Source organism: Manis javanica, chromosome 1 (genome assembly GCF_040802235.1).
Source record: "Manis javanica isolate MJ-LG chromosome 1, MJ_LKY, whole genome shotgun sequence".
Classification (NCBI taxonomy): Eukaryota; Metazoa; Chordata; class Mammalia; order Pholidota; family Manidae; genus Manis; species Manis javanica.
The window spans coordinates 107,201,212-107,227,920 of record NC_133156.1 but is presented as its reverse complement, the minus strand read 5'-3'; the positions used below and the strand labels follow the sequence as shown (position 1 = coordinate 107,227,920).

Sequence of the window (26,709 nt, the reverse complement as noted above, 5' to 3'; positions counted from 1 at the left end):
TGGATTAATCTTAAACACATAAGGGTGAGCAAAAGCAGCAGCCATAAAGTCTGCATACTGTGGTTTCATTTGTGTGGACTTCTAGAACAGGCAAAACTAAACTATGGTGATAGAATAGTAGTTATTATAGGGATTGGGTAATTAATGAGAACAGCAAGAAGACATTCTGGGATGATAGAAATATTTTATACAGAGTCAATAACAATGTATCTTGATCTGGGTATTGGCTATAGGTGTGTAAGCATATACAAAAGTTTTCAGAGAGCTTTTAAGATGTATATTCTACTTCATGTAAATTTCACCATAATGTTGAGAAACCACAAGTTTCTTTTCTGGATGGGACTTCGGCCTTCTGGTCTGGTAGCAGAGGTGGGGCAAAGGGGAAGAGGAAGAGGACAGATCCACTGGGGAAAACCTGGTCACTTAGACACTGAAGCAGCCCAAGGGGGAAAAGTTAAAATGGTGAAGGTGGTTTTCCCCTTTCTGTGGGGAAGTTGGGGTCCCTATGGCCAGGATCCTCCCGGAACTTAAACCACTTGATGATGTAACTGGCTTGTTGCTGGGCTACCGCTTCCACACCTGTAGGCAATAAGCTATTATGCTATATAGAGAGCTTGGCCCAGTGCTCTGGGGAGGTAGAGATGCTAGTGCTCGACCTACCGCTGGAGAACAAGCCGGGTAATAAACCCTTTCACCCCAAGAACGTTTTCTAGTCCTTCTTTTCAGTTAGCTGCTTGGGACCCATGCTCTTCCAATTAGTAGAAAGGGACATTTCATCTGTTCATAATTTTTCTCAGTTGCAAGATCAAATTTTTACTGTCTATTATAATCAAAGCACACTCAAGCTGCAAATGCATTAAAAAGTCTCTAAATGATGACTTTGGGCTTTAAAAAACATTTTTCAGTCATTGCTGAAATCGTGGATGAATCATGATAGGAAAGTGGTTCATTTATGTACTCATCTCCACCTGTAATATCAATGGCAAAGCAAAGAGGTAATTATATCTTCAGAATCTTCTTTCAAATGCCACAAATCAACAAGAGCTTAGTCCCAGGTGTATCTATTTAATCAAAAAAACTGAGGCAGAATCTCCACTTTTGTTATCATGGTTTTTTAAAATTCAATGCCGCTTAATTATATTCAGCAAAATTAACAACCATTTTCAGGGATTAAAAAAATTCCATTAATATATCCTAAATTAAGGCAGGTTGAGCTCTTGGTGTTGAAAATTGCTTATCTATTTGCAAATAGATTACTGTTTTCCCAGTAGTTATACTTCTGTGTGGTAATTTATAATTCCTTAGACTGCCAGTGTTCTCCACTCCTGCCCAGCCTAGGTGGCCCCAAGCATGTAAACTGAACATGCCCACCATCTCAGGTGACCACATGAAACATCTGAAAATCACCTTTGGGTCCTTTATCCCTTACATGCGATTGATCAACTCTAATGACACCAGCTTGTTTTTATATAAGACTGTGGATAGCTTAAGAGATGTTGATTTTTAACAACTTGTCCCTAGGGTAATTCTCTTTTCTTGATTTCTAATTTCTACTGCTTCCGCCTATTCTAACAGTCATTCTATCTTTAATAATGCAATTTCTTATCAAGGTGAGGCAAGAACATGTCTGGCATTTTCTGACCTATAACGAGCCAGCCAAGGTTACTGCCTCTTAGTGGGCAAGGAGGACGCTGGCAGCTCACAAGCTCAGGGAGGAAGCCAAGGTTTGATGACATAGTGTGTTGTAGGCTGAGGTAAGAATCATGTTCTGTTTTTGTTTTCCCTAGGAGTGATGGGAAAGTATAAGAAAGTTTAGGTTTGAGCAGAGAGGTGAAATGGTCTAAGATGAATGTTAAAGAATCACTTTGTTTGAAGATTAAACCATGGTGAGCAAAAGAGAGGGAGTCCTGGAAGATAAGATTGTTCTGTTCCAAGGGGGGGAGATGATGGTGGCATGGCCTATGTTGATTATGGTGAAGTTCATTAGACATTGTTAGTTTGAGGATATTGGGGTGTTGGTGGCAGTAAGTAGGGCCCATTAGAGGTCCCGAAGGCACCCAAAAATTTTTTTAGCTGAGCTGTTGACTGATAGTTGTGTCATTTTCTGAGACAGAGATCACTGGGAGCAGTACAAGTCAAGAGTTTGGATTTGGAGTTTTAACTCTGTGTCCAACAAATGTCCACGTGGAGATGCCAAGTAGTTTTATACAAATCTTGAGTTTAGGAGAGAGACTGATGCAGAAGGCATATATTTGAAAGTTATAGTATGTTATAATATATAGATGTTGTATATTATATGGAACTGGATGAGATCACCTAGGGAGTGAGTGGTACAGAGATGAGAGGAAGTCAGAAAACTAAGTAAGCTTTGGGAATTCCAACTTTTGGAGATCATGAAATAGGAGAAATCAGCAAAAGAGACTGAGAAGTTGTAGGTTAAACCAAGATAGTGTGGTGTGCTAGAATCAAGATAAGGAAAATTCTTGAAGAAAGGGAAAGTGATCAGCTACTTCAACTGCTATTGAAAATTCTATGAAGATGAAGATGGAGAATCAGTCATTGAATTTAGCAACACAAAGGCCACTGTGGCCCTGAAAAGAGCAATGTGTAATTGTACAATAGGCTACCATTTGTGAAATGTTTGCCATGACTTTCAGCATGCCTGGCCATTATATTAAGAAGCCATAGGCTCAAATTATGCCTGTAACTTGATCAGAGTTAACCATGCAGAGAGGAAGTTGGGGCAAAGCACTGGATTGGCAATTTGGGAATCTAAGTTCTAGTTCAAGCTCTTCCCACTAAGAAAGTCACATGGCACAAGCCAGTCATTCTACCTTTCAAGGCCTCAGTTTCTTCAGAAGTAAAATGACAAGGCTGGAAAAGTTTTCATTAAGCATGTCTATGCTCAGTCAAAAAGCAGTATGTTTTGCATTTTAAAAGAGAAGCTTAGGGAAAAAAAACTTCCACTTGATTACATTCAGTGGGGAGATATTTTTGAGAAGGGTTTACTAGGATCCTCTCACCTGCAGTGATGGGCCCTCTCTTTTCTACTCATCTGCTCAAGTTTATGATGCACAAAGCATCTACCCAATCTTTTCCCTCTCTCCTTTCCCAAATATGCCTTCATCATTTCTACATCATCCTCAGCACCTCTGGAGGTAGGTTATACCCCAAGGAACTGAGAATTGAAAACATGTCCAGCATAGAAACATCATAGTGAATACTGGGACCTGGGCAGGCTTCCTGTGCTTTAACAGGACACATGAATACAAGTACATAATTCCTTTCTGTGTCTGCGTGTAATTACCATAATAAGAAATGGAAAATATGGCATGACAACTCAATGTTTTTTGCTCTGCTATGGAGGGGAGAATTAAGTGAATATAGAAACTTTGTTTATAAGTTACAACAAATCAGCATAGTGTTCTTTTCTGGGGCTTCAAGGAGACTTGATCTGATGGCTTAGCTATTAATATCTATTAAACTACATGGAACAAAACGAATGAGTTGGTTGTGATAAAACCACAGAAGGAGTCTGGGTATCTATTTAAAAATTTTGGCGAACTGTATCCTGACTTCAATCCTGATAAGAGGCTGGTGTGCATCTTCTGCTTCTTGCTGGGAAGGAAAAGTGCAGGGCAGAGGTGACTCATTTGATTGGCCACCTTCTAAGACATCTGGGTGAGATGTTTTAAACCTGTGAACTTACTGGATCCTGACAACTTTCTGAGGTTGTATTCCCGCTTTATAGCTGAAGGAGTGAGAGGTGCCATAGCTGTAGCTCTTCAGAGACTCTGTTGCTAAGGAAGCTCCCCTTCATTTTACTTTAAATCATCTACTTCACAACTAACTCAAGGATATCTCTTTCAGGAAGGGGTACCTGTCCTCTAGAAGGTTCCTGCCACATTCCACTGAGAGTGCTGAAAAAACCTTCATTTGTGCATCTATTCCTTCTTCCAATTAGTAAGTACTTTCTATGCTTCACAATTCTTTTTTTATCTTTCTGAATATGATCAATTTCTTCTATTTTTATCCACTAAAATCTCAAGGAAAAGAATATTTACTTTTCCAACTATTTTTGTCAAAAGATACTTTAATAATTCTGCAAATAGGAATGAGGAATGAATGAATGTATTTCTTTTTAGAAAAGGAAACTTGTTTTAATCTATAGAAGGATAAGGTAAGACTTAAAAAATGCAAATTTGTACACAAATCACTATTCTTAAGTCTTAAAATATGTTTAAGATTGGTGACTACTTTTTATCTTTAAAAAATGGACTTTTCTATGGAAGCATCTGACTAAATACTTTAAAATATACCAAATGCCTCTTTGGATAAGTGATCTTAAAGACAATGCATATTGCATGTGTGCTCTTCAAATATGTCTTATGAATTTGGGTCTATACTTTTCAAGCTGGGAGCAGTGATATCATTGTTCTGTGCTATGTCACCAAGAGTTTGCTAGTCTCCTGAGCAATAGATAGTTAAGAATAAATCCCACTGCAATGGATGTTGTCTTGATTATATTCAGCAACCTATTTTGGTATGCAGTAACTGTTTCAAAACTGTCTGTGAACTGATGTTTTTTCAACCTTGAAATTCATAGTGCACTTCACTCCAGGGAAGTGTGACCCAGAGGAAAGTAAGTGATCACTTTGAAGGTGTTCGCCTGGGGAACTGGGTGTGGTGGCATGGACTGCCAACCGCAGACAGGAAGTGTAGGTGGGGACTGTTTGGATTTTAAGATGCTAGGTCATTTGGCCACAGAATACTCAAATATCCCCTCTGCACCCAGCACCCTTACCTCGAGACCTGAACTGGGACATTTCTATTAAGTAAACATGTATTCTGTGTGTTCACGGAACCAAAAAGCAAAACAAAGCATAATCAGAATATTTCTAGAAATGTTCCAAGATGAGCTTACTTTAGGCAAAGCAAGAAGTGGTGATTCAAGGCATGACTTAGTTCCCCTGAGTGACTCAATTCCCAAGGATAAAGGGAGGGAGACAGTACAGACAGAAACAGTTCTATCCCTGAAAGAGGAGGTAGATGGAAGCTTCATCTGGATCATCATGAAAGTTCCCCTGTCATTTTCCCAAAATGCCCTTTTGTACATATAGCAGAACTGTTTATGACTTATTTTTATTGTAATTACCTGGCATCAAGATTATGACAAGACAATCGGTAAGTAGCTCAGCAGAGCCGACTAATATCTGCCAAAAGGAATCAGATTGAATGAGATCTGTTGGCAACATATTTCTCTCTCTTTCTACCACCACCTTTATGTCCACGTCAAGCCTAATTATGCAACGGATTTATGTAGATTCCTAATGCCTTTACACCTGTGATGAAACCCACAAGGGCCTCTCTGTATAAAATTTACAGGTGCACATGTATATATTACTTTGCATATAACAGAGAGGAGGGAAATGGACGTCTGGTGAATAATTTCTCCTTCAGAGGGTAAGCACATTATGAGAGGCATGACACACTGTCACCACCTCCAGCAACAGAGGGGCCTGGCAGATGCAGTGTGACGTGGGGTTTTCTCCCTTAATGTACAACTAAAATCTGTGGACATTATATCTGAAACAAACATGTGAAGACTGAAAGTTGGAGATTAGAAGGCAGAATAGCTAGGCACCTTAGAACTTGAGGAACAACATAGTGAAGTCCCTCCCCAGGTGCACTTTTTGCCTCATGAAGGAAATGAGTGCAGACAAAATACCCCACAAACGTGCTCTCTCCAACCAACACTTTAGGAAAGGGGCAGTCTCTCAAGACTAACAATTTTTGACAATAAATGCTTTCATTCAGCCAAACACCACAGAAAAAAACTGTGACCTCATCCTCATTTAAGCCAGCACAGGCTTAGCAGGGAACCTAGATCATACTCATAAGGTGGTAACCAGGTGCTCCAGATTCCACCAGGATGGTACTGGGGAGGCCAGGGGTGGGTCTGGAACTTCTGTTCCTGCTGTCAGGTAGTGAGCCCTTTCCTGCCCACTCTGTCAGTAGGGATCATGTGGAGAGCAATGACAAGGAGCCCTCCCCACTTTTGGGGTCAGTGAAGGCCAACCTCCACTTGGCAACATTGAAAAAATCCAATTAGAAAATAGGAAAAAGGTATAAAGAGGTATTTGAAGAGAATAGACGATGAACAATAAGAGTAAGTGCACAGGAAGATGTTTAACATCATTAGCTATCAGATAAATGCAAATTAAAACTACCACGAGGTATCCATACACATCTATCAGAATTGCTAAAATACAGTGACAAAACTAATACAAAGATATGGAGAGACTAGATCACTCATGCATTGCTGGTGACAATGTTAACTTTGGAAAAAGGTGTGGCAGTTTCTTAAGCATGCACTTACCATATGACCTATTAGCACCCTTGAGCATTTATGTCAGAGAAATGATTCATGCTCACACAAAAACCTAAACATAAATGTTTACAGGAGCAAATGTCTATTTGTAACAGCCAAAAGCCAGTAACAGCCCATATGCTCTTCAATGGGGGACCCATGGATACTACTCAGTGATAAAAAAAAAAGAACTATTGACACATGCAGCACCCTTAATAAATCTCTACAATTAATATCTTTATCCTGAGTGGAAAAAAAAAGTCCCTAAAGATTCAATATCTTATGATTCCATTTATATAATCTTGAAATGACAGAATTAATAGAAGTGAAGATTAGTGGTTGCTAGGGCTTAGGAAAGGAGTGGGTGCATTGCTATAGAAGGGCAGTGAGTGATCCTTGTGATAGAAATGTTCTTGACTATAACAATGTCAGTGTACAGATTGTGATACTGAGTTACAGTTTTACAAGGTTTACCACTGGGGTAAACTGGGTAAGGATAAACGGAATCTCTCTGAATGGCTACTTGCAAATCAATGTGAATGTACAGTTATCTCAAAACAACAAGCTTAATTACAAGATTTGTGGAAGTTCTACACATGGAAATTGTACAGGGTGTTTCCTCTGTGAATTTGGATCTAATTAAAAGACAGGGTTTAAAATATAACTATTAAAAATACATAATCCCTATAGATGATAATTTAAAATAATTAGTTCCTAATTTGCAGATACCTATTATAGGAGCCACTCATTCCATACCAGAGCTGGATCAGGACCGCTCTCATTCTTCCTCCCCTGCTGAAGTGAAAATCCCCTTGTAGGACAGGGAGAGCTCCAAGGACCGCTGACGATGAGGCTTACTTCCATAGACCTTGTCCAGCATTTGGATATACTGCCATTTTGATTTTGAAAAAGCCCTCTCCAGACAGAAAACTGCCAAAAGGTGCCTCTTTGATTTGCCCAAAAGAGCAAATCATTTTAGCAATAGGCTTCACTTTCCTCAGCCTGCCTACAGCCCTGAGCCAAGACACTGGGTTTGGCAAGCAGAGTTCAAGCCAGAATTCAGCCCCTATTTGTCTCCCTTGGCAGTTGCCTTACTGTGGGACCATCTGCGCCATCCTATACAGCAGCGCTGAGTCCTACCTCCAAACCCAGGACCTTTCCTTCTGCTGCTGGTGGAGGAAGGAAGAGCAGCTGGACCCTCCTGGGGAAATCAAGCTGTCAAGACTTCTTTCCTGCAGGATGGCTTCCCACCTGCTCCCTCCATTTGCTGGGTTTCCATGTGGAGTTTGGGAAAGAGGCAGGAGAGGAAACCTAGCACTTACTGAGCACATTCTATGTCCTATAGCTTTTCATGGTGCTGGAGAACATCATGTGGCATTTTATCATTCTTTCTTAGCAGATGAGATCACTGAGGCTCAGAGAAGTGAAATTCATTTGCTAAGGCCACCCAGGAAGGAGAAAAGAGTTGGACTGAAGTCCAGGACCACCCAATGCCAAATAAAAATGACTCCACTGTGGCCCATACTAGATTCTTGGCCAACCACTGAGGGGGGAGCTCAGCTATTTAGCCAGGTCGTTAGCCTTTAGCTAAGCCTTGACCTTAATGGAATGAAGGCCAAGGAGTCTAAGAATACAAATTTCAACTGGAAGGCCATGATAGAGGAGGGAAACGTGGAGTTGGCATGAGATCGGATGGTTTGATCCCTGACTTCACTTGGTTACGGTATGGTCTCAAGCTGAGGCCAACATATGCTAAGGACTTGAGAAAGGAACCCTGAAAATCAAAGAAAGAATCACTAGGGTGAGTAGAAGAACTTGTGAGACTAAAAAGAATCCAGGACAGTATGAGATATTTTGCTTTAGCGATTGAAAAATTCCATTGCTTTCTAATTGTAAACATTGAAATAAAGTACATGAATTCCCTTTACGAGTTTAAGAAAACACCTTATATAGCTGATGGACAAGAGACTAATGCTTGTGGTAGAAACATTTTTATCAAAAAAAGAAAACTTCTGAGTTTGAGGCAAAATCAGGCACAAAAAGGACACAGCATCTCAGCCACTGGAGTCCTTGTAAGTGGCCTGAAGGCCCAAACACAATGTACCCTCATACTCTACCTATAACCGGTGTGTCACCAATTTTATTTCTTAAAAATTTAGATTACCAGTGTTTTATGTTTATATGTAAATATTTTAGATTCTAGAGGTGTTTAAACATTTATTTAAAAGAACCATTTATTTTCCAGCATTTATTTCCCAATTCATAATTATTTACATTATGTGTTAAACAGGTTTTGGTGGACTGGGAATCTAGCCAGCATTTGTGAGACTGTGTTTCTAAGATAACATGCATTCCCAGTTCCCAATACCCTAGTTACAAAAAAATTCTCTGAACACAATAAGTATTGTTAACTTCACTATTCAGTGAACAATAGAAAATATTAATAATTCAGTCTATTCTTCAATTTTCAATTCTCCTTTCCTGAATTACAACTTTTTTCAATTTGATCTATACTCCTTCAGGTTGAGTTTTGTGTTCTAGGGAAAAGCAAAACTAGAATGAAGGAATATGAAACCTTTGGTTCAAAAGGTGGGTAAAAATTTTTCATTGCAAATATGCCTGTTATTTGAATCACCTTGGTAAGGGTTTCCACCTTCTCTGGAGTAGTCTGTCTGCGTATGCACTGGTAGACACATAACATTAGCTTGTAGGAAGTAATCCACATTTTGGAGTGATTCACTCATCTGTGACTAGCCAGCAAAGGCATTTTCAAAATTTACATTTGGATAACCGCTCTGAATGGGTTGAAAGGAAAGGTTGACCTAATTTCTTAGCTGTCATTTATTCGATGGCAGAGCTCAGGGCACTCTGCAGCTTAAATCCCTTTCTCTGAGGACGCCTTGACTGAGACAGGCTTATCACCTGGAGTGGGGACAGCTCTCATCTCAGAATCTGGCTAGGAGCAGGTATCAACAAGCAAATTTTAATGCAGAACTGAACCTACAGGCGAGTTAAGTTGCATTTGTTGATAATTATCAAGAGCCCAGGAAGTCAGACTGGGAAGGCTGTGAAGGAGAGGTATTATTATTGATAAAAGTAAGTGAAAAGTGCAAATTCTGTTGCTCAAAATAGAGCTCAAACATTCAAGAAATACACATTGAGGATATCCTACCATTACAGTAGTGGGTACATCACATTTGAATAGCACTTTGACGTTTATAATGTATTTTAAACATGCAAAATCTCACCACAAGCTTATAATAACCTCATTAGGTATAACTGACAATAATGGTAATCCTTATTTTACAAATACTTTTCATGATTGATAAAAGCCTTTGTAGGACTGAATAAAATTTTAAATGTTATCTTAAAGTGAAGCTGTCGCCCTGTTAGAAGAGAAAGAGTGTGTAACACCACTAAACAGCTCTTGGTTCACAGTAAACACTCAATACCCAAGGTTACAAGGATTCATGAAACCCTACCATGTCGAATGATTAGATCATTAACTTGCAAGTCCAAGACTACTTAGTCCAAAACCCATCCCCACTAGGATAGTATTGCACATGTCACTTTAATATGTCAGTGCCTCAATTTTTTTCACCTACAAAGCAGAAATAATGAAAACTAGTACCATATAACTGTAGAAGTTATTACTCATTGAGATTTCATTCAATAGATATCTTTGGAATATCTACCATGTGCTAGACACTATTTTTCAGCACTGATGATTCAGTACTACAAAATGCCAAAGACCTTGCACTGAACCTTATATTCTTGAGAAAGAGAATCAGTCAATCAATATATTTATAAAATTGTTATAAACAAATATGGAGAAAAATAGGGAATGAAGACAGGTAAGACAGAGTGGGGTAGAGGTATATAAATAATAGAGTGGTCAGGATGCTCACCCTGACAAGGCAGTATTTTGACCAAATCCTGACAAAAACAGGGAAGTAAGCCAAGTGGATATCTTGGGGGACATGCGAGAGAAAGGAAACAGCAAGTGCAAAGGTCCAGAGACGGCCTGTGTGGAAAGAGAGTGGTGATGGGCTGGGGGGCTGGAGGAACTGCAGCAGGAGATGGCAGCAGTCCAGACCACCAGGGCCTTTTAGACTATTGGACTTTGGACTTCATTCTGAGTGAGATGAGAAGCCGTTGGAGGGTTTTAAGTAGAAAAGTGATAGTACTGTGTTTTAAGGATTACTCTAGTCACTGCTATATTTCTGTATTATAGATATGAGTTATTTATGTAACTTCAGATTTTCTATTAGTCACACTGAAGACAATTTCAGATAAAATTCATTTTAATAATATATTTTAACTATATCAAAACATATTTTCAGTGTGTAATAAATACAATCATTAATGCAATAATTAACATTTTCTTTTTCATATTAAGTCTTGGAAATCAGACATGTATTTTACATTCACAGAATATCTCAATTTGGACTACAGACATTTCAAGTGCTCAATAGGTATTTATAGTTAGTGCCTATCTTGTTGGATACCACATCTCTAGATGTTGAGTTAAGAATTTACAGCAACCTTGTACCTTGCTGGTGGGAATAAAAATAGTATAGTCACTCTGGAAAATTGTTTCAGTTCCTAAAAAGGTTAAACATAGAGTTTCCATATGACCCAGAAATTCTATTCAAGATATATACCCAAGGTAATTGAAAACATCTTTCTGTGCAAAAAAACATGTGGTGAATGTTCTTAGCAGCACTATGCACAGCAGTTGAAAGGTGGCAACAGCCCAAATGCCCATCAGTCGATGAAGGGTAAACAAAAGGTAGTATACCCATACGAGGAGTATAGTCAGCCCAAAGAAGGAGTGGAGTACTGATTCTTGCTACAACATGGCTGAACATTGAAAATATTATGGGAAATGAAAAAAGCCAGACACAAAGCATATATGCTATAAATCCACTTATATGAAGTGAACCAAGTAGGCAAACTCATAAAGACAGAAAGTAGGGCCAGTGGTTGCTGGGGACTAGGGTTTGGGGGAGTCTGAACTATGACTGGTAATGGTACGGGGTTTCTTTGGGAGTGACGAAATGTTCTGGAACTAGATAGTGGTGATGCTTGCAGAACTTTGTGAATATGCTAAAACCAGTAGATTGTACACTTTAAAAGTGTGAACTGTATGGCTTGTAAATTATATGTCAATTAAAAAAAGGTTTTAAGGTAAGGAGTCATGGGTGAAGCATGGAGGTCAGATAGAAAGCTGTTGCAATAGGGCTGAAAGAAAGAAAAGGGCTTGAACCAGAGTGGTAACAGTACAAGTTGTGAGACATGGCAGGGTTCTGGGCATAGTTTGAAAAGTAAAGGCAAAGAATTTTCTGATGGACTTTGGTCTGAGTGTCTGGAGAGATGGAATTTCTTTTACCAACATGGGGTATGATGTTGGAGGGAGGCAACCTGCAATGGTTAAAAACAGAAGCTTGCTTTTGGACATAAGTTAGAGATGCCCATTGACAGCTAAGCCAGGATATCTAGTAAGTAGAGGGGCATACAAATAAGGAATCAAGGGAGAGCTGGAAAAAGACATCTGGGGATCAACAGTATATAGGTAGGCTTAAAGCCATGAGATCAGATGAAATCACCTAGAAGGTGAGCTCAGAGAGACCAGCCAAGGTGTGAAGCCTGAGTTCTGGGGTCAGGGAAATGAGGGAGAACCAGAAAAGTGACAAGAAGGAGTGACCAGTTAGGTAGAAGAATCAAGAGTGAAATGACGCGGTGAAAGCCACATAAAGGATTTCAAGACCTGAGTGATTTGTAGTGTCAAATATTGTTGATAGGCCAAGGAAGATGAGTACTGGGAAATGACCACTGATTGCAGTAGCATGGAGGTCATCAGCAACCTTGGTATGGCCAGGGTGAAAGGACATTGTATTGGGTCAAGAGAGGATGGGCAGATTATTGTAAATGGGAGCAGTAAAACAAACATCGCTCAAAGACAGGTAGGGTCACATAACTATTCTAAGGTGCAAATAGTAGCAGTCTAGGGCATGTTCAAATAGACAATCCAGGAAAGAGAGAAAAGTCAGGATTCAGGAGAGGGTAAAATTGCTGGAGTATAATTGAAACAATGAGTCTGAAAATACTCTGAATACTTAGAGAAAATATTTTAAAATAAAAGCAAATGTCTATTACAGATTTGGGAAGAATTTCCTCTTGATTCTGTTTTAGACGAGTTAGTTACAGAATTGGCAGACTCATTTGGGTCACTCATGTAATTTCATTTTTCCTCCCAACTTTATAATCTCATTGGGAGTGAGGTCAGAGTAACGAGACACAATTAACCCACTCGGAAAGCAAACAGATGGCAGCACGTGCATGAGGCTGAGGCAGGAAAGCAAGGGGATGCAGATGCCTCAGAAAGAAAATGGGAGTAATGCAGACGTATTAGGGATGCTGGCTGTCAGGATGGACACCAAAAGGGTCCCTGTCAGCGAGCCAGACTCAACCTCAGGGCAGCTCTGAGGGTCTGAGCATCAGGCTGTTCTTGAACATACTGGAAACTGTTTGCTCATAAGACATTTTCCCTAACAACGACAAAATTACAAGCCCTTTCCAAGACTCACAAGAAATCAGGGGCTTAGGTCAGAAAATCGTTGTAAAATCTCTTGGGTCATTTATTTCCATTTTTCTCTCTTTATCTGTGAAGCTGGATTGAGTCTGTCTTTGATGTCAGCTGAAGGAATTGCAGGGGTGAGGTTAAATAACAGCCAGCTACTTCCAGAAAAAGCCCTGGAAATATTCAAGGCACCGCTGAGACTTTCCAGGGATCCAGCACCTTTGCCACTATGGCCCCAAGACTTTGGTTCCTTAGGCTCAGTCACCAACTCCTACAATGCAGTAGAACTCAGATGCTCTGGAAGGAATAGGCTTGCTTTAGGAGGGGGACAATGGCCCTCATTGTCCTGCTTTTTGTCTCTAAAAATCCATGTTCCCCTTAGAGATAGGACTTTGAGGGGAAGGATCCTTGTTTAGCAGCCTGTCCTAGGTATGGACACATCATTTTCCTTAACACTTCTTAGTACAGTTGTGACCAGACTCCACTAAGCACCAGGGTACATAACCAAAAGGAAGTAAAGTGAAATAAACCAAAGGGGAGTAACCCAGACAATCTGAATTAGAACACAAGGTTTTTAAATCTTCAACTTGAGGTCCACTAAGTGATTGATGCCTCTCTACTTAACCCCAAGGCTGCTTACAAGTAAAAAAAAAAAAAAAAAGTATATCTTTAACAGATTGCTCTTTGAAATAAGTTTTTTGAAGTCCAGACCTATGAGATCAAGATCTGGAAGGCTATAGGAGTTCCCTCCCCGATCTGCCTAAGATTTTCCTCTTGGATACCATCCATGTGGCTCCACCAGGATTGGGTTATTTTAATTTTGTTTACCTCTGGAAAGAAAGGAATCTGTAAAGAAATAAGATAAGCCTCCAGGTGCCCATTCCAAATTCTCACACCAGCTCTGTGAAATTAAAACTTTCTTCTCCAATTACTACCTTCTCCCCATACCCAAAAAAACAAACAACTAAAATAAGTGAGGCAGTGAAAATGACTGTCCAGGTGTCTCTCCATCCACACCTTGACTGTCTTATGGATTCCCATTTGTACACTGGCCACACCCTGGTGGGTACCTCGCTCTAGATATCCAGAAAAGGATGGGGTCTGCATGCTTGTCTGAGTGCTTACCTTTCTTTCTTCCCTTAGAAGCTGAATGTGAGTTTTGGTGGTGGCCATAAAGTATAAGAGGGAAACTGGCTTGGAATTGGACTTATGACTTTTGTCTTCAAACACAACAGAAGAATACTAATACTATTCTGCATTACATATTTTTTCTCTGACCCTACTGGCACAGGTTTTTAACACCCCCTCAAGTATAGATAACCATGCCTTGAGGATTCCAAGATACCTCTAGAAACTAGAGGAAACAGTGGCCTGGTGGTACATTGGGCTCCAGCAGAAGTGGCAGTACTCAGAAGGGGCTTGTAAGAGCCAGAGGACATGGTGGTATTGGCAGGAGTTGGCCAGAGTGGAAGAAAGACATGGTTCTTTCTACACACAGCAGAACCAAAAAGCAACTGGACTTATTCATGACGCCCATGTAGAACATCTCTGGGACTCCCAGAACTACTCTGAGACACATTTATAGGAAGCCAGAGTTCTAAATAAACATGCAAAGAGAGAAACCAAAAAAACCATGCTGAGAAATATCTCTACCTACAATGGATTTGAGGGAACAGAGAGGCCAAGAAGGCTGATGTAGTAATCAACATGAACAATATGTCAGTCCTAGGCAATTACAGAGGGACTGAGTTAATTGGATATTTTTAAGCAATACTATTGAGTTAGCATTGACAACAGTTGGTGATTGATTTGATACAGGGTGTGACTGATCAGATGTGCTGAGGGGGAAGGCTGCCTCTAGGATGATTCCCAAGGTACCAGCTGGGATGTCAAGAGATGAGCAATGTCTTCCTTCCAAAGTCAGCACCCTTGCATTCTCCCTCAATTCTGGAATGGAATCTTTACAACTTCCAGAGGTGGGGCTGCTTAGCTTCCACAAGAAGATGAGCTCTGCCCTAAGGACAGCATGGATTGTGTTTCTTGTCAGGCAGAATTTAAGAAGCTTGTAGGGCCAGCTTTGCTGCTAGTCCACCCTGACTGAACCTTGTGTATCCATTCCATTGTCTTAGCTTTATCTTTTCTCTCAAACGTTATCAACTAGAACCCTAGATGTTATAAAAAATGAAATTCTAAAATACCTCCAAAACCGGGGCCAAATAATCCTCCTTACTGATACTGGAGTCCACCTCTGGTTACCTAATCCCATTCTCCCTAAGTCATCCATCTGCATTCCTGGAGGTTTACCCGTTTTCTGTCAATAGAGGTCCCAGCTTGATTTTCCACCATTGCTGGGCGGTCTCCTGAGGTGCACTATTGACTCTTGCTGTTGCTAATTAACCATGTAATATTGTTTAATTTCGTCACAGCCTCCTGATGCTGTGCCATATGCTTCTCTGATTAAGCCAGTGACCTGCTATTGGTACCTCCTCAGGTTCTTCCCGCCAGGTTTTCTGATGTCTAAGTGGGTCGTTCCCCCTCCAATCTGATGTGATCCACCATCACTGACACCTTAGTAGGTCCTCACTGCTCAAAGAATTGGCCTTCAGAGCTTCCTCAATTTCTATTTAGGAGGCAGCATCTTATCCACATTTTCAGAGGTTCAGACTCCTTTTTTTTAAAAAAGAAATCTAAGCTAAACAGAATAATTAAAACCTGAGACTTTTTGAAATTATATTAACACTGATTCTGGAGAATTCAGCCATTTTGATTTATAGCAAGATTTAGTAAACTACTTTTAAGACATTTGGGAAAAGGTATTTAAATCACAAGATGTTACAGACTTCCATAAGGTGTCATCTCTTGACTCTTCAAGGAAATGAATTTAAGTACATTGGAATTAGATCAAAGGTTCTCAACTTTGGTTGCAAAGTGGAATCTTCCTAGAGAGCTTAAAAAAATACTGATGCCTAGGTCCTGCCATCAGAGATTCTGACTGATTATGCCAAGGTACGTATTGGGCACTGGAATTCTTAAAAGCTCCCAAGATGACTCTAGAGTGCAGCCAAGTTTAAGAATTCTTGAATTAGATTAATGACATTTAATGGTAATTTTGAAAGCATTAACTATTGTATATGTAAGTTTGAAAAACAGAAAAACAAAAGAAAATTTCATATACTACTTAGAGATAACCACTTGAAACTTTTTGATTTCTTTCTCATATACACATGCACAAGCACACATGCACACACACACACACACAGGCACACAGCTACATAAATGGTATTTGAAATTACAAATGACAATTAACAATATCACACAAAATAAAGAGTGAGCTCTGAGCAGAGAAAGCCAGTCCCAAAGGCTACCTCCAGGCAGCCCCACGTATATAACATTCTTGAAGTGACAGAAGCATGGAGGTGGACAGCAGATGGCTGGCTGTAGGGGTTCAGGACAGATGGAGGCGGACAGACGAGGTGTGGCTGTGAAAGGGCCCAGAAGGGACCTCCATGGAGATGATGTTACGTATCCTGGCTGTGCTCATGTCGGTCCAGGTGTGTGTCCAGCCCTCCTGCAAAATGCCACCTGGGGACACTGGGTCTCTGTATTTTTCCTGCAATCACATGTTAATAAAGTTAAGTTTCTTAAAAAATAAATAAAAATAGTGAGCTTAGCTGGTTGCTAGGTGGGGAAACCAACTGTGTTAACTACATTCACAAGACACCAATATGTAAAAATACCAATGTATTATTTAAAAACTGTTAAATAGACTAAGATGTTTGTGTTGGCTTTTTCTCCCTTGAAAAGAGTTAAACAGCTTGCCAATATTAGGTAAAATTTTATTGGAAATTAAAAGCTACCATGTAAAGAATTTTATATACATTAGCTTCTTTGGTTATTTCTACCACCTTTTGCACTTGGTGTTTGTCCATTTACAAAAGAGGTTGACTTAGTTATGCAAAGCCTAGTGAGTGATGGAGCTGTCCTTCACACAGGGGACATTCATTCCCCAACCTACCCCACCTCGTGTCAGGTCTGTGTAGGAGGGGAGTAATTGACAAGATCACCCCCGTGTTCAGTCTACTTCTGAAGGTCCAAAAACTTGGTTGGTACTTTATTCAATGCTAATCAGACTTGGAAAGGACCCATATAAACCATATTTACAAGACCCCAGTGTGTAAAAACGTCAATGTACTATTTAAAAACTGTTAAGGTGTTCGTGTTGGCTTTTTCTCCCTTGAAAAGTTATAGCAGGTTGCCAAGTTATCAGAAGTTTGTCTAGTAGACTAATTTACTTACTGGGTACTGCCAGTAAGCCATGGAGAACTTGATGTGTATGTCTGCCCCGCAGGAAAATAACCACCATGAAATCATGACTGCCCAAGTCAGATGTCAGGATATTCTCTCCCTGAACACTAGGGGGGGTCACAAATTCCTGTGCTTTGGTTTCCCTCCCTACAGGCCCCATGCAAAGCCCCTACCTTTGCATCCTTACAATTTTCTTCCCGGGTGTGTTAACATCATTGTTCAGGCTATGGCTTCTTACACTTACATCAGTCTTGGTTAGATTTCTGGGAACTACTCTTCCTGCTTTGCCTAATGGGACATCCTTTTCCTTGCTTTAGTGTTGTTCAAATTGTATTACTTAAAATATCAGCATCATAGTCATTTGAGGTGCTCATTAAAAACTGGAGAGTCTTGGGTTCTACAGCAGAAATCATCTCTGACTTGGGGACCTGAAAACCTGGATTTTCAAGAAATATCTAGGCGATGCATGCAAACCATAAGGTGACTTCTGCTGAGGCTCATCTCATATCTATCATGTGTTGGTTGTCCTGGTTTAAGCCTGAAGAAGTCATTTTATTTTAAAAATCTAGGGTCACTTTTAAAGTGGCGCTTATGTACTATATATAGTAGCAAGTTAGCTCAAGTTAAAAATGAATTACGAGATCTGGCAACTAAAATTGAAGCAGTGGACAAACTTTAACCAGATTTTTTAACTTTAAAAAATCATTCTATAGAAAGAACAAATAGAGAATATTATAATACTTTACTGAGTTTTAAAAATAAAGGCCCAAAGAAATAAGTAAAATAAGTGGAATTGGGTTATATCTCTAACACCAAATATAGAAGATTGAAAAATCATCTAGAAGTTTTAGTGTGTTTAACATCTGGTTTGTGTCATAGCATGGCTGATTTGATTATCTCTGATATTTCATAGGACTGCAAAAGCACAAAGGACAGAAAAAGGATCATCTCTGTGGCCCCCTCAAAGACGAGAGAGACAGCTTTATTTAAGGAAAGGGAATTAACAGGGAAGAAAGAGAGACAGTCTCCTTCATGCTTTGTCTTGGGCTATCTAGATGGCCTGAGACAAATGACAAAATCATCCAAGGTGTTTTTTCTAAGTCATAGGGCTTTCATTTACTTAGTCTCTAAAATCCTACCTTCCAAGATATAGAATGTAGGATAACCATTTTGAGAAGTCAGCAAATATCAAGAGGTATTTATTAGCATGGATAAGAAAGAGTTGAGTTTTTCATTAACTTTAGGCTGGAATTACGTGAATCATGTGTGCACACAGGCTAATGGGCAGTTTTTACCATTTCCCTGGAGACAGGAAGGCTTTACATTATAGAAGGGCCTTGTATTAGCTTAAAGGAAATGCTTCCAGCCTGAAAGGATAGTGAGAGGTTGTTAATAAGGAAACATTTCTCTGTATCTCTTCAGAGATCTTTAAAAATGAATCTGTAACCCTGTATGGATAAACAAGCCACGGTTTACTTTTTTTTCTTTCTCTCCTTCTACCTCATTCCCAAATAATAGAGGTGGGTAATGTCTTCCGTCTCCCTCAGATTCCAGTTGCTTTATTCTCCTCGGTCTTCCAGATTGGTGTAAGATTTCTTCTTGAGCATATCCAATTACTGTCAACAAAACCAGCCAACATCTAGTATGGTTTTACCAACTGTGGTAGATTAGTTATTTTACAGTAAATTATCATAGAACAATAAACTCTAGCCTACTGAAAAGTAAGAGAATTTTAATGTTTTACTATATTTTTAATCCTCATTCTAATTACAGTGAATTTAAAGCAAAACAGATAATTCAGTTTCAGGTCTTAAAACATTTCAAGTACTCATGGTGCTTCTGAATTGTTGAGATATATGAAAGTGTGGTGAGCTCTGATGAGAAATATATCTAGATAGGTACGATTTTTTTTAAGCATAGCAGAATAAAGCCTGACTGACTCTCTGTGTTTTCTCTTATCAGTTTCTCAACCTTGTATTGCAACTTAAACTATTTGTGCTGGAGTATCTTAGCAGGATTCCAAGGGATTCTTAGGAAATATCTGTGCTCAGTCTCCTGGACAAATCCTGATAGGGAAGGGGGAAGTTTCTGTGATGAAGTTGGATAGCTAGGTCTACAGTAATTTCTTGGCCCCAAAATAGGAATTGTAGAACTGAGGGTTATAAATTCTTTGATTTATAGGAATATGTTAGGAGCCATCTACACCTGATCTAAGACCAGGAACTTGGGTACACAGAGAAGTTAATTGCACTCTCTTTAAAATAAAATTGTACTCTTTAGTATGCCCCACCTCAAATGACTGTCCAGATTCCCTGGCTTGTGTTAACGCCTCCAGATGAACTACCCCAAGACTGATCCCAAATTTCAAGACGTGTTCATGACTAAGGAATGTTACTGAAAGCCAGATGGTAGCACGGTTTTTATAGATTGTGTAACATAGAGGGCTCTTTAGTTTAGCTTTGGAAATAAACACCAATCCAAAAAGAAGTTAGGGTTGGCTTAATTAAAAATACACTGTAACCAATTTCATTTTCCTTTTTATCACTTTCTATTTCACCAGGGCAAGAAGCTCTTTAGTTGGTCCATTTGATTATTGATTAGTCGGTTTAATCCAATCATAGGTACATTTAGTCAAATAATCAGTTAATATGGATTTAAATGAGTTGACAGGTGGTTTTTGAGGTCTTCAGGATATTATTACCTCTGAGGCTATTTATTCTAAATATATATGCTTATGTGTCTATGTTCTATACCCATGAATGTGGCCCAGGGGAGAAATATAACAGTATTAACTGTAAAAGAAAAGGAATGGTTTTCTGTAAATATAGGTAGGGCCAATGCAAACATGGCAGATCCAATATAATCCTATGTGACCTAAATGCTTAAAAAAAAAAATCAAAAGTCAATAGAATGATTTTCAAATGAAAAGAATGACTCTAATTTAAACAACTATAGAGGTACTTTTATTTTCCTGTGTATATTCCTAAGAGTAGTCATAAAATTATTAAAAGCATTGTTTTGAATTACATTACATTCTCAAACATTTCTTATGTTTGGCAGGTAAGGGTATATTCAACTATATTTGCAACTAAGATGTGTAATATTCCTGCCTTCATCAGAAACTGTAAAAAAGTCACATTTAGTATATTGGTTAGGGTACCAAACTGCTTATTTAGTGGTTTGACTTCAAATAAATTTAGAAGTAATGATATTGGATGTCTCCGCAAAAGGGGGGCAAACACAGAGAGAGGAACGGAGCAGAACAATAATGGTAATATTCTATTCCTTATCTGCATATTGAATATGGAGTAGTTCATTCTATCACCTTAAATCACACCGTTAAAATGGTTAATGACAATTATTTAAGAACTTCACAGCCGGCCAAGACTTTATGTCCTTCTTTAGAGAGAAAAACAAGTGCAAGATATAACTGAACTCATTTTTTAAGTGACTGTTTATCAAATCCCCAGCTTCCTCCACCTGTCTGCTCCTTCTTAAAAGACCTACCCTAAAGCTTGCAGGTTGCTATAAATTACTAAGCCCTAGAGAGAAGTGAATGCATGAAAAAGTGAATGAATGAATGAATGAATTTATCTATACAGTTTTAACTATAAAAGCAAAGGTATGTATGTATCTCTCTCTCTACCTTACAGCTTCCATGGAAATAAATGGAAAATTATCTCAGTGTTTCAGGAAATTTTGGTGGATTTTATATTTATCGTAGTAGATCATTCAGAGTAAGAGAAGTCAATTGACAAAAATGTTCCATTGTGACAGCAAAGACTGAGCTGTGATCTCTTAGTGGCTGCTATGCTCTCTCCTAGATCTGCATGGCAACATAATGTATTCATGTCAACACATAAGAAACTCCCAATACCCTTCTTGTTTTCCTCCATTCTACCTTCTCAGACCTCCTCATCCAACTTCCAGACATTAGACTATTTTCTCACCTTCTTCACACACCTACAAAACGTATTCCTCTTATCGACTAACAGCTGATCATCACTACATCTCATTTACCCACGCTCTGCTATGTCTGTTAGGATTAAGCTTGAGGAGTATCCAGGAAGCGGGAGGGCAAAGTATTCAGATAATACTTTCATTTGCATTTATTTTTACAGAGGAGAGTTTACAAAGCATTTATACCATTACAGATATCAGTTTGCTATTTACATAGTGTCCTGAGAGCAAGATTGTATCAGCCTAGAGGTTGGTTACTTTCAGGAGTAACCTCCACTTGTGAAGTCACAGGCCCCAAGAACAATGACCGAGGTCACCCTCTACAGCCTGGCTGTGCTTTTGTTTGAGAAGAGATAGCCCTTCAATGCTGAGAAACCCAGCTTCCAGGAACTCCAGGCCTCAGCCCAGCCACTGTCTTTCACGTAGCCCTGCAGAGAACAATTGTGTGAAGCACGGTGACCTCAGAAGCCCGAAGCCTCACAAGCTATTTATGAATGCAGTGTGCACAAAAAACGGGCTCAGGATGAGGAAACCCTACTGGAGCCCAATTTAGCTCCTGCTCTGCCTATGTGAGCATCCTATGAGAAAACAACTGTGAATACAGTCATAACCAGTTCAAAGGTAGAAGACCAGCTGCATATTGTGCTTCTGAGAGCAGAATCCAGAGATCTCCAGAGAAGTCGTAGCTGGAGAAGAAAATTCTGGGAGCATTTGTTGCTGAGCTAGATTATCAAGGTGTTTTTCTGTGGCTCTTGTACGATGAAGGTGAAAATCCAACCAATGAATTCACACTGCAAGAAAACATTCCACAATGAAAATGAGAATAAGTAACACGTCATTTTTGAAATATGATGGCTCCATTGTTGTTCCAGAGCAACCTAAATAGATAAAGTGAGTTCTTTCCTAGCAGTTCAACCATTTTGGGTTAATGTGGCTTATCATCTTGTTTGTGGGCATTAGGCCTGGCCTGCCCTCAGCAGGCTTTAGTAATTGATATGCCTACATGAGTAATAAGATGGAGGAGAGTCATCCCTCCCCTGCAGGTGTCAGTCTGCAGAGACTGGGAGAAGAGAACAAGGGCCTCTCAAACAATGCAGCAGCTAATGCAGAATGGGGCAAGGGCCCTGCCTGGCTGGTTTGAAACCTCCTGCAGTTCTTTTCTTTCTTCACAGACTGTATATAATTTCCTTTTTCAAAAGATTCCATGCTGCTTAAGAAGTGGAGTTCCTTCCATGAGGTGTCACATGCTTAGGCTGAGGCAGAAACCAATTTAATGGAAGTGTCAGGAAACACGTGTCTTACCCACTATAACTGGCCCTCTGATGGGAAGAACAGCATGAAGGAGACCCAAAGGAAGTCCAGTGTTGAGTCAGTAATTCTGTCCGAGTTTTTCCTAAGTAAGTAATTGCTATTGAACCAGCCAAACCAGGGTCCACTGGCCCAGTGTGCAGTGAGCCAAACACTGACACTGGGCTGTAACCAAAGAAAGTGGGTGGGTTTATTGCAAGGTACCAAGCAAGGAGATCAGGCAGCTAACACACAAAGTTCTGAACTCCCCATTGGGCTACTAGACAGGGTTTTTAAGAGCAAAATCATGAGTAAGGGTCTCAGGGAGTGTGACCAGCTCATGGACACTCCTTGGGTTGGCCAGTGATGAGTTAACAGATTATTTCAGGAGTCTTAGTTATAAGTTTTCTGGCTCCAATAGTCTGGGGTCACCATGCTTATGGGCAACAGATGGCCCACCTGATGGGGGTTCTAGGTTCCTGTAAGACATCTCAAGGAAATGTGTATTAAGAGTTTATCTGCACCCTTTGAGGGGGAACAAAGGGCCAGTGACTGACTTACATCTGTTTAGTTTCCTTTACCTTGTTATCACAGCCTCCCCTTTCCTGAATCTCTGCTTAATCAAATTCCCACATCTGGGTCAGCACATAATTGAGGGGCTTCTCCAAGGCAAAGGTCTATGCTCAGGTCATAATTTGGGGACATAAAAGTCCCCAAAGCTGTAAGTACAAAATTGTCCTTTGGTATAATGACTCAAATGTATTTTAATTTCAAAATGATATATATTTTTTAGTTTGAAAATCTGGGAGTCAGTGCTAGCTATTCAAATATATTTGCCAAGATAATACGATCTTTATTCAATTATCTGGAGAGATTGTAAGCCTATTTTGACCTTTGCCTTATTAGAGCATAACAAGGCAAAACTCTATTCCATCTTAACATCCTCCTGAGAGTATACAGGATAAGCTTTATAGACTTCTTGTATTTTAAAAATTTATATATTCTCCATCCAGTACTAGTTAGAGAATCAATTGCTTATCCTTTGTAATCATGGGCTCCGGACAGTTTCTCTCCAGAGTTATACCATGAGAATAAATGACCTCAGGCCTTGCCCTCCTCCTCAGTCTTACTAACAGATATGGAGTCCATGCCTAGGACAATGGGACCATTTGTGAAACAATATAATTCATAATACAACAATGGCTCCTTAAAAACAAAACTTTGCAAGTGGTGTGGAGGAAATGACATCACTCTTAGACTGAACCACAGTCTTAATGTTTCATAGATCATATGAACATAAGTTGTTCACCTACGGAGCAGGGTTACAATGAGGCTGAAGTCAGAGGGGGTGACAAAAAATTAACCTTTTAATCTTTTATTCTGCATTAAATATTCTGATGATTTTAAAAGTAATTAATGGCAATGGCTCACTGACTACCAGAATTTTACCTGTCTATGACTTAAAGAATTAGAAATGCATGAGTTTTTTAAAAGCCACGGAGAGAATTAAGAACTGTTAAACTAAGAATAATAAAAAGCAATTTCACAAAATTATTATTTTACCTAAGGGCATGTATTCCAAGTCATAGTTTTTATTCTGACCGATGAGTTGATGGGTATGACTGAACTCCACAAAGGAACATGAATTCAAGGGGAAAACTATGTTTTTGGAAGGAGAGAGCTTTATATTTGAGAGGCATTGAAATAGATATTCAAAATGCTGTATGTTTCTGAGGAATAGGACAGGACAAAATCTCTGACTAGGAACAAGGATGCATAGGAAACATAGGGTGAGAGAGGTACAAACATAGAGAGGTTTACAGACCTGTATGTAAGGGCAGCCTCCATCCACAGCCTGAAGTCGGACCTGTCACTCTCAAGGGTCTGACATGTAAGGACAGTATTTCGTTCTGCAGCAGTCTCTGAATACTTAGCATTTTGATACCACAGCTCATGTCTGCAAATAAAAAAAATGTCAAATTTTCCAGTCTAAACTCCATCAAGAGTTTCATTATAAAGTCCCAAATGCAGCAGCTTAATTATGAGCTCAATCTTGATAGCAAATATTGGGATGTGTCAATATTGGCTAAATCTGGTGTGTGGTATCTGAACACAGTTTAGAAATTGTAATACATCGACCTTGACCACCAGACCTAGTGAGTCTAAAGGTAGCAATGACATAAAGCTTATTTTAAGCCAATAAATTAGTGGCCTTGTAAGCTTAAGTATAATCAGCTTCCATAAATCTTTTATCTGTGTATGTTCATCCGGTCTATCTTCAGCTGCCTGAAACATCTCAAGGAGGGGAGGTGTACTTATTTCATAATTTTGATTACAGCCTACATTTCAAACTGTATTTAGAGAAGACATATTTTCATGTATGCATACGTACACACACATAGATCTTCCTGGTCAAAGGAGAGGTACCGCACTGCTTACCTTCAGGTTCCATTATTGCCTCCTAACATAATGGCTTGGCTTCAATAAATATTTATTAAATGAACAAGAAATAAATGCTTCCCTTATACATTACTCCATTAACATCATTAGAAGTGATTTCTATTTTCATGTCAGGGAGCTTGCTGTGTATTTCTAGTTATAATTTTGACACCACATAGTGAAGAGCACTGAACTTAGATTCAGGTATTACCAGGTTCATTTTCTGATCTTTTTTAACTGGCTGATCTGGAGGGAGGGCATGACAGTATTATTGACTTAACTTCCTTCCCTGGAAGTCAGGGAAGAAAAACTTACCTGGCTTACTTCCTAAGACTGTTGTGAGGATTGACTGAGCTATCTGAACACCTAGTATAAAATATGCAACCCTTACTGGTGTACATTTTAGTAAAGGTTAACGATGAAGCACCCTTCCAACATGCTGTTTACTTTTATCATTTTTCTCACATTTCAGTTTATATGACATTTCCCTTTTCAGCCAGAGAACAATCACTAACATTTGGTTAGTGCAGACTATTCAACAGAGCTTTCACAGAATGAGTACTTATAGCTTTTGAAAGCCATTTCTGATATTATTTAAAACTTTAATTTTGAGGAGAAACTCATGTTGTGTCAACCAAGGAAACATGCAGTTTATTGTGTGAAAACAATTAAAAAGTATTGTTTGCAAGTCTTTTTGTACCTAATTCTAGGATTGTCAAGGAAATGGAAAGAAGAAAATCAAATATATATAGCAGATTCATACTTATGCTTTACCTCAACCCACCCACTCTGCAAGCACCAAAGTTTGAAGTTGGTTTCTAAATTAAGAACAGTTTCCTAGAGGTTCTATATTTGGGAGAAGGAAATTTCCCTGGTCTAGAAATACACCCTTTCCGGTGCTCTCTGCAGAAATCCAGATAGGAGTTTTCCTAAAACCAAGTAAACAACCTCAGCTCCTTTGCTGTTATCTTTAATTTAAATTGAGATCAGCAGTTTGGAAAAATATTTGGTTATTTGACAGAAGCAGGGAAGTCTTCTAATGCTGTGTTTGGAGAATAAGGCCCCACCTCTTCTTTTGTCGCCTTGTACTTTCATTTTTGTACATACTGTGTTTTAAACACTGTTTTTCTTTTGCTCTGCCATAAACTCATTAAGAAGAGAGAGCCTATGTTTTCACCTGTAGGTCTTCTGAGCTTAGCATGGGTTTGGCAAAAGGTATGTTTCTAATAAGTATCTGTAGAAGGGATGAATAAATAAATTTGGTACGTGTGTTTATGTATATGTGAATTTATATTCAAACACAGTGAAGTGAATTTATCAGAAGATCAAAACACACCTGTTTATCCAAGCTCTGTCTCCCTCTTTACCTGGCTGTATGATCTGGGCAAGTTACTAACCTCTGTGTAATAACTGATTTGTATCCCTTGGAGCCTCCTTCTTCCTATCTGTAAAATACAGGATCAGTGTAAGGACTGAAGGAGGTAAAGCATGCAAAATATTTAGCAGGGCTCTGGCAGTGTGGTAAGTCCTGTATAAATGGTGTCTTGTCATTAAATGGTCATGGTAGAGAAATCACGTATGTTTAAATAATCTAAATTTTTTTAATCCATAGAAATACTATTTTTGTTTTAGGTAGTATCTTTATACAACGTTTCATTCAATCTTATCAAAGTTTTCCTTCTGATAAACTGTTCCATTTCTAGTTTTCCCAAATGGATAAATTGTTTTCTCTTTATGACAAATTAAATAGGGGCAGCTGATAGCC

General features: G+C 39.2%; 2 long non-coding RNA genes across 3 annotated transcripts in view; one reads left to right on the top strand and one right to left on the bottom strand.

The window, feature by feature from the left end:
• Window positions 1–26,709, top strand: part of LOC108383524 (uncharacterized) — a 242,378-nt gene that overhangs the window by 145,481 nt on the left and 70,188 nt on the right. For both annotated transcript variants that reach the window (XR_012130020.1, XR_005062363.2), the window contains exon 6: window positions 3,871–3,963. This is a non-coding gene — a long non-coding RNA (uncharacterized lncRNA). The remainder of the gene's footprint in view (window positions 1–3,870; window positions 3,964–26,709) is intronic.
• Window positions 20,103–26,709, bottom strand: part of LOC118973130 (uncharacterized) — a 96,524-nt gene continuing 89,917 nt past the window's right edge. Inside the window, exons 4-5 of the long non-coding RNA XR_012130006.1 lie at window positions 24,331–24,462; window positions 20,103–22,009 (exon numbers count right to left, since the gene is read on the bottom strand). This is a non-coding gene — a long non-coding RNA (uncharacterized lncRNA). The remainder of the gene's footprint in view (window positions 22,010–24,330; window positions 24,463–26,709) is intronic.